This window comes from Manis pentadactyla, chromosome X (assembly GCF_030020395.1).
Source record: "Manis pentadactyla isolate mManPen7 chromosome X, mManPen7.hap1, whole genome shotgun sequence".
NCBI lineage: Eukaryota > Metazoa > Chordata > Mammalia > Pholidota > Manidae > Manis > Manis pentadactyla.
In genome coordinates this window covers 57,279,787-57,295,643 of record NC_080038.1, presented here as the reverse complement: position 1 = coordinate 57,295,643, position 15,857 = coordinate 57,279,787, and positions in this window count along the sequence as shown.

The window sequence follows — 15,857 nt, the reverse complement described above, 5'->3', positions numbered from 1 at the left end:
TACATTCAGGTCTTTGATCCATTTCGAATTTACTTTTGGGTATGGGGTTATACAGTGATTCAGTTTCACTCTCTTACATGTTACTGTCCAGTTTTGCCAGCACCATCTGTTGACGAGACTGTCATTTCCCCATTGTATGTCCATGGCTCCTTTATCGAATTTTAATTGACCATATATGTTTAGGTTAAAGTCTGGAGTCTCTAATCTGTTCCACTGGTCTGTGGCTCTGTTCTTGTGCCAGTACCAAATTGTCTTGATTACTATGGCTTTGTAGTAGAGCTTGAAGTTGGGGAGTGAGATCCCCGCCACTTTATTCTTCTTTCTCAGGATTGCTTTGGCTATTCAGTGTCTTTGGTGTTTACATATGAATTTTTGAACTATTTGTTCCAGTTCATTGAAGAATGCTATTGGTAATTTGATAGGGATTGCATCAAATCTGTATATTACCTTGGGCAGGATGGCCATTTTGACGATATTAATTCTTCCTAGCCAGGAACATGGGATGAGTTTCCATTTGTTAGTGTCCTCTTTAATGTCTCTTAAGAGTGTCTTATAGTTTTCAGGGTATAGGTCTTTCACTTCTACGGTTAGGTTTATTCCTAGGTATTTTATTCTTTTTGATGCAATTGTGAATGGAATTGTTTTCCTGATTTCTCTTTCTATTGGCTCATTGTTAGTGTATAGGAAAGCCACAGATTTCTGTGTGTTAATTTTGTATCCTGCAAATTTACTGTATTCTGATATCAGTTCTAGTAGTTTTGGAGTGGAGTCTTTAGGGTTTTTTATGTACAATATCATGTCATCTGCAAATAGTGACTGTTTAACTTCTTCTTTACCAATCTGGATTCCTTGTATTTCTTTGTTTTGTCTAATTGCCATGGCTAGGACCTCCAGTACTATGTTAAATAACAGTGGGGAGAGTGGGCATCCCTGTCTTGTTCCCGATCTCAGAGGAAAAGTTTTCAGCTTCTCGCTGTTCAGTATGATGTTGGCTGTGGGTTTATCATATATGGCCTTTATTATGTTGAAGTACTTTCCCTGTATACCCATTTTGCTGAGAGTTTTTATCATGAATGAATGTTGAATTTTGTCGAATGCTTTTTCAGCATCTATGGAGATGATCATGTGGTTTTTGTCTTTCTTTTTGTTGATGTGGTGGATGATGTTGATGGATTTTCAAATGTTGTACCATCCTTGCATCCCTGGGATGAATCCTACTTGATCGTGGTGTATGATCCTTTTGATATATTTTTGAATTCGGTTTGCTAATATTTTATTGAGTATTTTTGCATCTACATTCATCAGGGATATTGGTCTGTAATTTTCCTTTTTGGTGGTGTCTTTGCCTGGTTTTGGTATTAGGGTGATGTTGGCTTCATAGAATGAGTTTGGGAGTATTCCCTCCTCTTCTATTTTTTGGAAAACTTTAAGGAGAATGGGTGTTATATCTTCTCTGTATGTCTGATAAAATTCCGAGGTAAATCCATCTGGCACGGGTGTTTTTTTCTTGGGTAGTTTTTTTATTACCGCTTCAATTTATTTGCTGGTAATTGGTTTGTTTAGATTTTGTGTTTCTTCCTTGGTCATTTTTGGAAGGTTGTATTTTTCTAGGAAGTTGTCCATTTCTTCTAGGTTTTCCAGCTTCTTAGCATATAGGTTTTCATAGTAGTCTCTAATAATTCTTTGTATTTCTGTTGGGTCTGTCATGATGTTTCCTTTCTCATTTCTGATTCTCTTGATGTGTGTTGTTTCTCTTTTTCTCTTAATAAGTCTGGCTAGAGGCTTATCTATTTTGTTTATTTTCTCAAAGAACCAGCTCTTGGTTTCATTGATTTTTTCTATTGTTTTATTCTTCTCAATTTTGTTTGTTTCTTATTTGATCTTTATTATGTCCCTCCTTCTGCTGACCTTAGGCCTCATTTGTTCTTCTTTTTCCAATTTTGATAATTGTTCCATTAGACTATTCATTTGGGATTGTTCTTCCTTCTGTAAATATGCCTGGATTGCTATATACTTTCCTCTTAAGACTGCTTTTAAGACAGAAGTTTGGGCTTTGTGTTGTTGTTGTCATTTATTTCCTTATATTTCTGGATCTCCATTTTAATTTGGTTGTTGATCCACTGACTATTTAGAAGCATGTTGTTAAGCCTCCATGTGTTTGTGAGCCTTTTTGCTTTCTTGGTACAATTTATTTCTAGTTTTAAACCTCTGTGGTCTGAAAAGTTGGTTGTTAGGATTTCAATCTTTTTGAATTTACTGAGGCTTTTTTTGTGGTCTATTCTGGAGAATGTTCCATGTGCACTTGAGAAGAATGTGTATCCTGTTGCTTTTGGGTGTAGAGTTCTATAGATGTCTGTTAGGTCCGTCTGTTCTAGTGTGTTTTTCAGTTCCTCTGTGTCCTTACTTATTTTCTGTCTGTTAGATCTGTCCTTTGGAGTGAATGGTTTGTTGAAGTCTCCTAAAGTGAATGCACTGCAGTCTATTTCCTCCTTTAGTTCTGTTAGTATTTGTTTCATATATGTTGGTGCTCCCATGTAGGGTGCATATATATTTATAATGGTTATATCCACTTGTTGGACTGAGCCCTTTATCATTATGTAATGTCCTTCTTTATCTCTTGTTACTTTCTTTGTTTTGAAGTCTATTTTGTCTGATACTAGTACTGCAACACCTGCTTTTTTCTCCCTATTGTTTGCATGAAACATCTTTTTCCATCCCTTGACTTTTAGTCTGTGCATGTCTTTGGGTTTGAGGTGAGTCTCTTGTAAGCAGCATATAGATGGGTCTTGTTTTTTTTATCCATTCAGTGACTCTATGTCTTTTTATTGGTGCATTCAGTCCATTTACATTTAGGGTGATTATTGATAGGTATGTACTTATTACCATTTCAGGCTTTAGATTCATGGTTACCAAAGGTTCCAGATTACTTTCTTTACTGTCTAAGTGTCTAACTTAACTCACTTAATATGCTGTTACAAACACAATCTAAAGGTTCTTTTCTATTTCTCCTCCTTTTTCTTCCTCCTTCATTCTTTATATATTAGGTATCAAATTCTGTACTTTCGGGATAGTCAATTTAATTTTGCATTTGCCTCACAATCAGCTGCTCCACCCTCCCTCCCATGATTTCACTATCTTTGGTGACAGCTATCCAACCCTAGGAACACTTCCATCTATAGCAGTCCCTCCAAAACAGACTGCAGAGATGGTTTGTGGGAGGTAAACTCTCTCAACTTTTGCTTATCTGGTAATTGTTTAATCCCTCCTTCCAATTTAAATGATAATCTTGCTGGATAAAGTAATCTTGGTTCCAGGCCCTTCTGCTTCATGGCATTTGATACATCATGCCACTCCCTTCTGGCCTGTAAGGTTTCTGCTGAGAAGTCTGATCTTAGTCTGATGGGCTTTCCTTTGTATGTGATCTTATTTCTGCCTCTGGCTGCTTTTAACAGTCTGTCCTTATCCTTGATCTTTCCCATTTAATTACTATGTGTCTTGCTGTTGTCTTCCTTGGGTCCCTTGTGTTGGGTGATCTGTCGATCTCCATGGCCTGACAATGTACTTCCCCAGCAACTACCTCCTCAAAGATACTTTCTATCCCTTTCCCTCTCTCTCTTCTTCTGGTATCCCTATAATGCGAATATTGTTCCGCTTGGATTGGTCACACAGTTCTCTCAGTATTCTTTCATTAGAGATCCTTTTTTCTCTCTGTGCCTCAGCTTCTTTGTATTCCTCTTCTTTAGTTTCTATTTCATTTACTTTCTCCTCCACCATATCCAACCTGCTTTTAATACCCTCCATAGTGTTCTTTAATGATGGATCTCTGAATTTATTCCTGAGTTCTTGGATGTCTTTCTGTACCTCCATTAGGATGTTGATGATTTTTGTTTTGAACTCCCTTTCAGGAAGTCACGAGGTCCATATCATTTAAATCTTTCTCGGGAGTTGTATTAACAGTTTTACTCTGGACGAGGTTCCTTTGGCATTTCATGTTTGTATATGGCGCCCTCTATTCTGGAGCTGCTGAGCCCATGAAGCAATGTTGGGGGTCGCAGGGGAGCGGTACTGGTGCTTGGGGTTAGGAAAGAGCTGTTCCCTGCCTCCCAGCTGCTGTGCGTGTCTCCACTGCTTGAGCCAGTGGGCTGGTCACACAGGTATAAGTTTCTGTCCCAGAGCAGCCAGATATGGATCCCTGCTTTCCACAAGCAGCCAGAATCCCAGTCTCCCCAGGAACTCTGCCTGTATTAACTTTCCAACCCAGTAGTCATGCGAGTCACATGAAAGCACCATGAAATGTAGGTTTGTGCTCCCAGAGCAGATCTCCAGAGCTAGGTATTCAGCAGTCCCAAGCCTTTCACTCCCTCCCTGCTCCATTTGTCTTCCTCCTGCTGGTGAGCTGGGGTGGGGGAGGGGCTCGGGTCCCTCGGAGCCACAGCTCCGGTACGTTACCCTGTTCTGTGAGGTCTGCTCTTTTCTCCAGATGTGTGCAGTCTGATGCGTCCTCTTTCCTGTTGCTCTCTCAGGATTAGTTGCGCCAATTAAAATTTCTAATTGTATCCAGTTTTAGGAGGAAGCCTCTGTCTCTCCTCTCACCCTGCCATCTTTAATCCCTCTGTTTTTCTGTTTTATAATAGGGCATGTTTCATGGGCAATCCAAAAAAGAATGTGCTTCAACATTAGCATGTCATAAACATACAATATACACTTTAAGCATAATGAAATCTGGGAATCATTTATGTTGAATACTAGCTTTGGGTGCTGTCAATGGAACTGTTGTTCCTTCTTTGAAGTCTTAGGGAGAAAGGTTTGTTCTCCTTTTCTGGTAAGACCAGGGTAACTGATATACTACAAAGACTCTTCATTTTGTGAGGTTGTTTTCAATGATGCCTATGCTTGGTATGATTGCTAGAATCAGAGTGAAGTACAGGATTGATGTTAGTTGTCTAATTATAATAAAGGGGTATTTGATTGGCTAGCTTCCAATTCATGTTAATGTTGGTAAGTCTGCTACTAGTAGCCAGAATACAATTTGACTAAAGGGGCAGAATATTGTGGTTCATTGTTTTGATGTATGTAACATGGGGATAATTGCTAGGACTAGAATTTGGAGAGGATAAGAGCTAGGATGCCTCCTAGTTTGTTGGGAATTGAGCAAATAGAAAGCATCATTGTAGTTTGATATGGGGGATATGCTAAGGGGATTTGCTGGTGTGTAGTTATCAGGGTCTACTAGTAGGTCTGGGGACAATAGTACTAACATCATAAGTGTTAGGATTCAGAATAGAAGGCCTATACCATCTTTAATGGTGTAGTAGGGGTGAAATAAGATTTTGTCTGAGTCAGTTATAATTCCTGTTGGATTGTTAGACCTGGTTTCATTTAAGAATAGGAGGTGTATGATTACTAGGAATAAGATGATAATAGATGCATACAATCCATAATATAAACCTCATCCAATATGGATGAATAGACAAATGAAGAATATGGACACTCCATTAGCGTGCATGTATCAAATAATTCATCTGTAATTAATATCTTGGCAGATGTGTGTTACTGATGAGAACGCACATATCAGTCAGTGTATCTGCTGTGTAGTGCATTGCTAGGAAGAGGACTGTCAGGGTTTTTAGGATTAGGCAGATTCCTAAGAGTGAGCCAAAATTTCATCATGCTGAGATGTTTGATGGGATGGGTAGGTCAATAAATGAGCTATTGATAATTTTGATTAGTTGATGTTGGTCATGATATGCTTAAAGTTGAATGACAACAATGATGTTTCATGTCATTCGTCATGGTAGACTCCACATAGGAATAATGATGATACACATTGTGTTTATTTTAAATACAATCTTTGTAATTAGTTTTGTAGGTTTTTCTTCAAAACATTCACCCATTTAAGGTGGGCTTGGGTTGATTGTAGGTAGTGAGATTAGTTGTGGGATTGTAATTAATTTTGGTGGTTCCTTCTTAGGTCTAATGGTGTTTTTATTTATCTTGGGGGAATGCTAGTTGTTTGGGGCTAAACGACAGCTATAGCTATTGAGGAGTATCCTGAGGTTTGAATACCGAATGCAACTGTATTGGGAACACATTGTTGGGGTGCTCATGGAAGTTTTATTAGTGTATTTTGTGTTAAAAAATGATGAGGTAATGGTTATGTTTGAGTTTCATGGTCAGGGTGATTGGATTATTTACGATACTGGGTATTCTGGTTTTCTTATCTTTATTTATTTATTTTTTATTTATTAAATTAAGGTATTATTGATATACACTCTTATGAAGGTTTCACATGAAAAACAATGTGGTTACTACATTCACCCATGTTATCATGTCCCCCCTACGCCCCATTGCAGTCAATGCCCATCAGTGTAGTAAGATGCCACAGAGTCACTATTTGCCTTCTCTGTGCTACACTGTTTTCCCCTTGGTCCCCCCACACCATGTGTGCCAATCACAATACCCCTCAATTCCCTTCTCCTTCCCTCCCCACCCACCCTCCCCCACCCTTTACTTTTGGTAACTGCTAGTCCCTTCTTGGAGTCTGTGAGTCTGTTGCTGTTTTGTCCCTTCAATTTTGCTTTGCTGTTATACTCCACAAATGAGGGAAATCATTTGGTACTTGTCTTTCTCCGCCTGGCTTATTTCACTGAGCATATCTTCCAGCTCCATCCATGTTGCTGCAAATGGTAGGATTTGTTTCTTTCTTATGGCTGAGTAGTATTTCATTGTGTATATGTACCACATCTTCTTTATCCATTCATCTACTGATGGACACTTAGGTTGCTTCCATTTCTTGGTTTCTGTAAATAGTGCTGTGATAAACATAGGAGTGCATATGTCTTTTTGAGACTGGGAAACTACATTCTTAGGGTAAATTCCCAGGAGTGAAATTCCTGGGTCAAATGGTATTTCTATTTTGAGTTTATTGAGGAACCTCCATACTGCTTTCCACAATGGTTGAACTAGTTTACATTCCCACAAGCAGTGTAGGAGGCTTCCCCTTTCTCCACATCCTCACCAGCATTTGTTGTTCCTATTCTTTTCTTTGTTTGCCATCCTACCTGGTGTGAGGTGACATCTCATTGTGGTTTTAATTTGCATTTCCCTGATAATTAGAGATGTGGAGCATCTTTTCTTGTGCCTGTTGGCCATCTGAATTTCTTCTTTGGAGAATTGTCTGTTCATATGCTCCTCCTAGTTTTTAATTGGGTTCTTTGCTTTTTGGGTGTTGTGGCATGTGAATTCTTTATATATTTCGGATGTTAACCCCTTGTAGAGTATGTCATTTACAAATATATTCTCCCATACTGTAGGATGTCTTTTTGTTCTGTTGATTGTGTCCTTTGCTGTACAGAAGCTTTTTAGTTTGATGTAGTCCCATGTGTTCATTTTTGCTTTTGCTTCCCTTGCTCAAGGAGATGCATTCAGGAAAAAGTTGCTCATGTTTATATTCAGGAGATTTTTGCCTATGTAGTCTTCTAAGAGTTTCATGGTTTCATGACTTACATTCAGGTCTTTGATCCATTTCAAGTTTTCTTTTGTGTATGGGGATAGACAATAACCCAGTTTCATTCTCTTGCATGTGACTGTCCAGTTTTGCCAACACCAGGTGTTGAAGAGGCTGTCATTTCCCCATTGTATGTCCATGGCTCCTTTATTGCATATTAATTGACCATATAATCTGGGCTCTCTAGTCTGTTCCTTTGGTCTATGGGTCTGTTCTTGTGCCAATGCCAAATTATCTTGATTACTGTGGCTTTGTAGTACAGCTTGAAGTCAGGGAGCGTAATCCCCCCAGCTTTATTCTTCCTTTTCAGGATTCCTTTGTCTATTCGGGGTCTTTTGTGGTTCCATATGAATTATAGAACTATTTGCCTGGTTTGTTGAATAGTGTTTTAATAGGGATTGCACTTGGTGTTTTAATAGGGATTGCACTGAATCTGCAGATTGTTTTAGGCAAGATGGCCATTTTGTCAATTCTAATTCTTCCTATCCATGAGCACTGGATGTGTTCCCATTTATTGGTATCTTCTTTAATTTCCCTCATGAGTGTCTTCTAGTTTTCAGAGTATAGGTCATTCACTTCCTTGGTTAGGTTTATTCCTAGGTATTTTATTCTTTTTGATGCATTTGTGAATGGAATTGTTTTCTGGATTGCTCTTTCTGCTAGTTCATCATTAGTGTACAGGAAAGCGACATATTATTGTGTATTAATTTTGTATCCTGCAACTTTGCTGAATGCAGATAATAGTTCTAGTAGTTTTGGAGTGGAGTCCTTAGGGTTTCTTTGTACAATATCATGTCATCTGCAAACAGGGACAGTTTTACTTCTTCCTTGCCAATTTGGATGCCTTTTATTTCTTTGTGTTTTCTGATTTCTGTGGCTACGACCTCCAGTACTATGTTGAATAGAAGTGGGGAGACTGGTCATCCCTGTCTTGTTCCTGATCTTAAGTGAAAAGCTTTCAGCTTCTCACTGTTCAGTATGATGTTGTCAGTGGGTTTGTCATATATGGCCTTTATTATGTTGAGGTACTTGCCCTCTATACCCATTTTGCTGAGAGTTTTTATCATGAATGGATGTTGAATTTTGTCAAATGCTTTTTCAGCATCTATGGAGATGATCATGTGATTTCTGTCCTTCTTTTTGTTTATGTGGTGGATGATGTTGATGGATTGAATTCCTGGAATAAATCCTACTTGATCATGGTGGATGATCTTTTTTATGCATATTTGAATTCAGTTTGCCAATATTTTGTTGAATATTTTTGCATCTGTGTTCATCAGGGATATTGGATTGGTCTGTAATTTTCTTTTTTGTGGTGTTTTTGCCTGGTTTTGGTATTAGGGTGATGCTGGCCTCATAGAATGAGTTTGGAAGTATTCCCTCCTCTTCTACTTTTTGGAAAACGTTAAGGAGAATGGGTATTCAGTCTTCACTAAATGTTTGATAAAATTCAGTGTTGAAGCCATCTGGTCCAGGGGTTTTGTTCTTAGGTAGTTTTTTGTTTACCAGTTCAATTTCATTCCTAGTAATTTGTCTGTTCAGATTTTCTGTTTCTTTCTGGGTCAGCTTTGGATGGTTGTATTTCTCTAGAAAGTTGTCCATTTCATCTAGGTTAACCAGTTTGTTAGCATATCATTTTTCATAGTATTCTCTCACAATTCTTTGTATGACTGTGGTATCCACAGTGATTTTCCCTTTCTCATTTCTGATTCTGTTTATGTGTGTAGGCTATCTATTTTCTTCATATGTCTGGCCAGGGGTTTATCTATTTTGTTTATTTTCTCAATGAACCAGCTCCTGCTTTCATTGATTCTCTTTTTTTATTCTTCTTGATTTTATTTATTTTTGCTCTAATCTTTATTATGTCCCTCCTTCTACTGACTTTGGGCCTCATTTGTTCTTCTCTTTCTACTTTCAATAATTGTGAGTTTAGACTGTTCATACTGGATTGTTCTTCTTTCCTGAGGTAGGCCTGTATTGCAATATACTTTCCTCTTAGCACGACCTTCGCTAAATCCCACAGATTTTGCAGTGTTGAACTATTGTAGTCATTTGTCTCCATATATTGCTTGATCTCTGTTTTAATTTGGTCATTGATCCATTGGTTATTTAGAAGCATGTTGTGAATCTGGCTAGGGGTTTATCTATTTTGTGTTTATGGGCTTTTTCATTTTCTTTGCATAATTTATTTGTAGTTTTATACGTTTGTGGTCTGAGAAGCTGGTTGGCACAATTTCAATCTTTTAAATTTACTGAGGCTCTTATTGTGGCCTAGTATATGATCTATTCTTGAAAATATTCCATGTGTATCCTGCTGCTTTTGGGTGCAGAGTTCTGTAGATGTCTGTTAGGTCCATCTGTTCTAGTGTGTTATTCAGTGCCTCTGTGTCCTTACTTATTTTCTGCCTGGTTGATCTGTCCTTTGGAATGAGTGGAGTGTTGAAGTCTCCTAGAATGAATGCATTGCATTCTATTTGCCCTTTTAATTCTGTTAGTATTTGTTTCACATATGTAGGTGCTCTTGTGTTGTGTGCGTAGATATTTATAATGGTTATATCCTCCTGTTGGATTGACCCCTTTATCATTATGTAATGTCCCTCTTTAGCTTTTGTGACTTTCTTTGTTTTACAGTCTACTTTGTGTGATACAAGTACTGCAACACCTGCTTTTTTTCTCCCTATTGGTTGCATGAAATATCTTTTTCCATCCCTTCAATTTTAGTCTCTGTGTGTCTTTGGATTTGTTTTGAGTCTATTCTTGGATTCATATAGTTGGGTCTTGTTTTTTCATCCATTCCGTGACTCTATGTGTCTTTTGATTGGTGAACTCAGACCATTTACATTTTGGGTGATTATTGATAGGTATGTACTTATTGCCATTGCAAGCTTTAGATTCATGGTTACCAAAGGTTCAAGGGTAACTTCCTTACTATCTAAGAGTCTAACTTAACTCACTTAGTATGCTATTACATACACAATCTAAAGGTTCTTCTTTTTCTCCTCCTTTACTTCCTCCTCCATTCTTTATATATTAGGTATCATATTCTGTACTCTTTGTCTATCCCTGTTTATTACCTCTGGTGACAGCTATTTAAGTGATCTTAGGAACACTTCATCTATAACAGTCCCTCCAAAATACACTGTAGAGATGGTTTGTGGGAAGTAAATTCTCTCAGCTTTTGCTTATCTAGAAATTGTTTAATCCTCCTTCAAATTTAAATGATAATCTTGCCAGATAATGTATTCTTGGTTCGAGGCCCTTCTGCTTCATTGCATTAAATATATCATGCCACTCCCTTCTGGCCTCTAAGGTTTCTGCTGAAAAGTCAGATGACAGCCTGATGGGTTTTCCTTTGTATGTGATCTTTTTTCTCTCTCTGGCTACTTTTAATAGTCTGTCCTTGTCCTTCATCTTTGCCATTTTAATTATTATATGTCTTGGTGTGTTTCTCCTTCAGTCCTTGTGTTGGGAGATCTGTGCACCTCCATAGCCTGTGAGACGACTTCCTTCCCCAGACTGGGGAAGTTCTCAGTAATTACCTCCTCAAAGACACTTATATCCCTTTTTCTCTCTCTTCTTCTTCTGGAACTCCTATAATATGAATATTGTTCAGTTTGTATTGGTCACACAGTTCTCTCAGTATTCTTTCATTCTTAGAGACCCTTTTTTCTCTCTTTGCCTCAGATTCTTTGTATTCCTCTTCTCTAATTTCTATTTCATTTATCATCTCCTCCACCATATCTAATCTACTTTTAATACCCTCCATTCTGCTCCTCAACAATTGGATCTCTGTCCTAAATTCATTCCTGAGTTCCTGAATATTTTTCTGTACCTCCAGGAGGATGTTTATGAATTTTATTTTGAAATATCTTTCAGGAAGATTAGTTCAGTCTCATTCGACCATTTTTCTGGGGTTGTTGAGATTTTGCTTTGAACCAGGTTCCTTTGACATTTCATCTTTGTATGTGGTGCCCTCTAGTGTCCAGAAGCTCTACTATCTGGAGCTCCTCAGCCGCTGGAGCGATGTCGGGTGTTGCAGGGGTGTGGTGCTGGTGCCTGGGGCCAGGTAAGAGCTGTTTTCTGCTTCCAGGCTGCTATGCCTGTCTCCACTGCCAGAACCAATGGGCTGAACACACAGTTGTAAGCCTCTGTGCCTCTGTACTTTGCGATTATAGCTGCTGTAGGTGGGGTTTCCCTCTGGCCATGGCAGGGTTTGCCAGTTTCCGAGCCAGGCATGGACTGACTGGGAGAAAGACACAGCTGGCTGCGTATCATGGTGGGGAGCCTTGGAGCTGCATAGCCAGCCAGGGGGATGAAGCGCCTGAAGATCATGAAAGTTTCCAACCTGCTGGGCAGAGTGCACCCATACAATTTTGTCTACCTGTCCTTTCTCCTGAGCGGTAAGCTCTGTGCAATCCTTGTCCTTTTAGCAGCCCTCTCACTTTTAGGAAGTCTCTCAGACTGCCCACCTTTCTTTTGTCCCAGAGCAGCCAGATGTGGATGCCTGTTTTCCACAAGCAGCTGGAATCTCATTCTCTCCAGGTGTTCTGCCTATCTTAGCTTTCCAACCCCAGTGATCACCAGAGCACCATGCAATGTAGGTTCATGCTCCCAGAGCAGATCTCCTGGGCTGGGTGTTCAGCAGTCCCAGGCCTCCACTCCCTCCCCACTCTGATTCTCTTCCTCCCGCTGGTGAGCTGGGTTGGGGGAAGGGCTTGGGTCCCATCGGGTCATGGCTTTGGTATGTTTCCCTGTTCCCTGAGGTCTCTTCTTTTCTCCAGGTGTATGCAGTCTGGCACAGCCTTCTTTCCTGTTGTTCTTTCAGGATTAGTTGTATTAATTATATTTTTGTATTATATGTCACTTTAGGAGGAGGTCTCTGTCTCACCTCTCATGCTGCCATCTTTTCAGATTCTGGGTTTTTTAGTGTGGAAGCCATGGGAATTACTGCTTTACATAGTTATGGGACTTAACTTGTGATTGTGACTGGCTAGTCACTATTGATTTATGTTGTGATTGTAGAAGTTACTCAAGGGTATTAAATAAAATTAGAGTTAGAATTAGTATTATTACAAAAGATAGAAAGTATAGCTTAATGAGGCTATTTTAGTTAGCTACTAGTAGTGAGCTTTTTATTTGGAAGAGTGAGGTGGACTTTGCTAGACTATTTTCTAGTCAGATTAGGTCTGGTAGTAGGTATGCTGACTTCTGGGTGGTTCTTAGGGTGATGAGTGGTCATGTGCTGTGTATAATAGTAGGGAACTAGCAGAGTAAGCTAAAAATTTGAGTACGTTTGAAGGGGCATCAAATTTTAGATTTTTGTGTTGTAGTAAAGAGTACTAATGCTAGCATAAAGGATTGTGATGATTAGCACTGTTAATTTTAGGTAGCATGGTATGGTTATGTGTGGGATGGATGTTGGGAGGATATTGTTGGATAGCAGGAATCTAGTAAAGATGCTTCCTAGTATTAGGTGTTAAACAGACTTTATTAGTGTTGGGTGGTTTTCATTATTATGATTTGGCTGAAAAATTCGAGCTGCCCAAGGAGTGTGAAGATGATTCAAATGCTGTAGGCAGCCTTCAGGGAGGTAGCAATGAAAGAAATTAGGACTCAGGTATTTGTGTATGCCATGTTAGTGGTTTCAGTAATTACGTCTTTAGAGTTAAAACCAGTAAGAATTCCATGCTATTGCTTTTAGTGCTAAGCTTCCAATGGTAAGGGCAGTAGTGGTAATAGGGTAAGGTATTAAATAGTTCTCCTATTTTTCAAATGTCTTGTTCCTCATTTAGGTTGTGAATAATTGACCCAGAACACATATATAATACAGCCTTAAAGAAAGCATGTGTGCAGATATGTAGAAATGCCAGGTGTGGTTGATTAATGCCAATAGTTACTATTATTAGACCTAGTTGACTGGAGGTTGAGAAGGCTATAATTTTTTTAATGTCATTTTGAGTTAGGACTCAGATGGCTGTAAATAGAGTGGTAATAGCCCCTAAGCATAGTGTTAGTGCTTGAATAGTCTTAGTATTTTCTATTAAGGGGTAAAAGCAAATTAAACAGAATATACCTGCAACCACTGTGGTGCTAGACTGGAGTAATGCAGATATGGGTGTGGAACCTTCTATGGAATAAGGGAGTCATGGGTGGGGACCAAATTGGGCAGACTTGCCAGTTGCACCAAGTAGAAGTGCAATTAGAGGAAGGTTATTAACTTCAAGATTAAGAATAAAGATCTGCTGGAATTCTCATGAGCTTATATTAAATAAGAATCATACTATTGTTTTAAAAAGCTGATATCTCCAATGCAGTTATATAAAATTGCTTGCAGGGCAGCAGTGTTTGTGTCTATTCATCTGTCTCACCACCTGATCAGTAAGAAAGATATAATCACAACTCCTTCCCAACCTATAAAAAGTTGAAAAGTTTGTTGGCAGTAAGTATAATTATTATTGTAATAAAAAAGCATAAGAAAATACTTGAAGAATAGATTAATGTATGGGTCTGAGTTTATATATCAGAGTGAAAACTCTATAACTGATCATGTGACAAGAAGTGCTACTGGTATTAATATTGTTGAGAAGTAGTCTAGTTTAAAGCTTAATGTTATTTTTAAAGTTTGGATTATCATTCAGAGCTAATTATAAATAATTGCTTCTTGATTTGAACATTTAAATGTTATTGCAGGAATTAGGCTGATACTGCATGCATATGACACCATCATTTTTACACATAGTGGGTAATTTTTGTTTTTGTAGATGTTGGAAGGGATAATTAAAATTGGCACAGTTAGTATTAGAAACAATGTTAATGTGGAAGAGGTAAATATATTTGATTACTTTTATTTGAAGTTTCACCAACTTTTCGGATCCTAAGTCCAATGGGTAACTACCATCCTCTAAAAGCTTGAAAAGCCATATATTTACATGTGGGTACATTAGAAGTTCTTGTGTACTTTTTTGGCAAAGAAGAAATTATAGCCTTCTGTCATCAGACTCACAATCTGGAGTTTCTATTAAACTATATTTATAGTAGATTGGCCCTAGAATTATTTTGAGGTTTATAGATACTATCAGGAGGATAATATATGTAAGGCTATCAGGATGTTTTCTGGTGTAAATGATGGGTCAATATTATTAATGTGGTGTATGTACTTGCTGCATTGTGTTGTTATTAGTATATACAAAGAATACAGAGTGGTAATGATAATAATTGTTCCTATCAGAATAATAGTGATATTAGATTATGAAAATGATACTATGACTACAAGCAACTCTCCAATTAAATTAGTAGTAGGGGGTAGTGCTAAGTTAGTTAGGCTTGCTAAAAGTCACCAGGCAGCCATTAGTGGTAGGAGTGTTTGTAACCTATGCATTGAAATTATAGCTGTGGGTTCATTCATAATTTGAGTTTGCTAGGCAGAATAGTATGGACAATGTTAGGCTGTAATCAACTATTAGGGCAGTAGCTCTTATATAACTCCATGGTGTTTGATAAAGATTGATATGATTGCTAGTGCTACATGAATTACCGAGAAGTAAGCAATTAGTGATTTTAGGTCTGCTTGATGTAAACAGATAAAGTTAGTTATAATTATCCCTCAGAGGGAAAGTATGAAAAAGAAATATGCTATGAAGCTTATTGCTATGTCTAGTATGAGTGTCATTCATAGTACTGTATAGCTTCCTAATTTCAGTAGGAGAGCCTCAAGTACTATGGAGCCTGGAATGGGAGCCTCAATGTGGGCTTTTGGTAATCATACTTTGGTATCTTTACCATGAAAGCTATTTTACATGCTAATCACATGAGCATATTGGATCAAGAAGTGGTCATATCTTTATCTCAGTGTTGTATTATTAGGATACTAAGTGAGCCTGTTGTGTTTTGGATGCAAGTCAGAATAATAAGAAGGGGTAATGAGCCTATTATGGTGTAGAATATATGGTATTCGTTTAACCACTCTGCTTTCCTCATGGTGTGTGATGGTAGTAAGGGTTGGCACAAACATTGCCTCAAATAGGATGTAAAATATAATTAATTCTGTGGCTGTGAATGTTATAATTAAGAGGGCTTGAAGTGTTCACTAGCATTGTGATATAAAGTTCTTTTCAGGTCAGGGGTTCTTTGGACAGGTGGAACTGGCTCACCATGAGTATTATTGGGAGGAGTCATGTTGTTAATGTCAGTAGAGGCACTGACAGTGGGTCAGAGAAGAAGCTTAGTGAAAAGTTTAGGCTATTCTCATCATGTTGATTGAGAATTGAGAGACTGATGGGGCTAATTAATAAGCTATAGGTTGTAGTATTAATTCAAAATATATTCTTGTTTGATAGTAATGTTAGAAAGA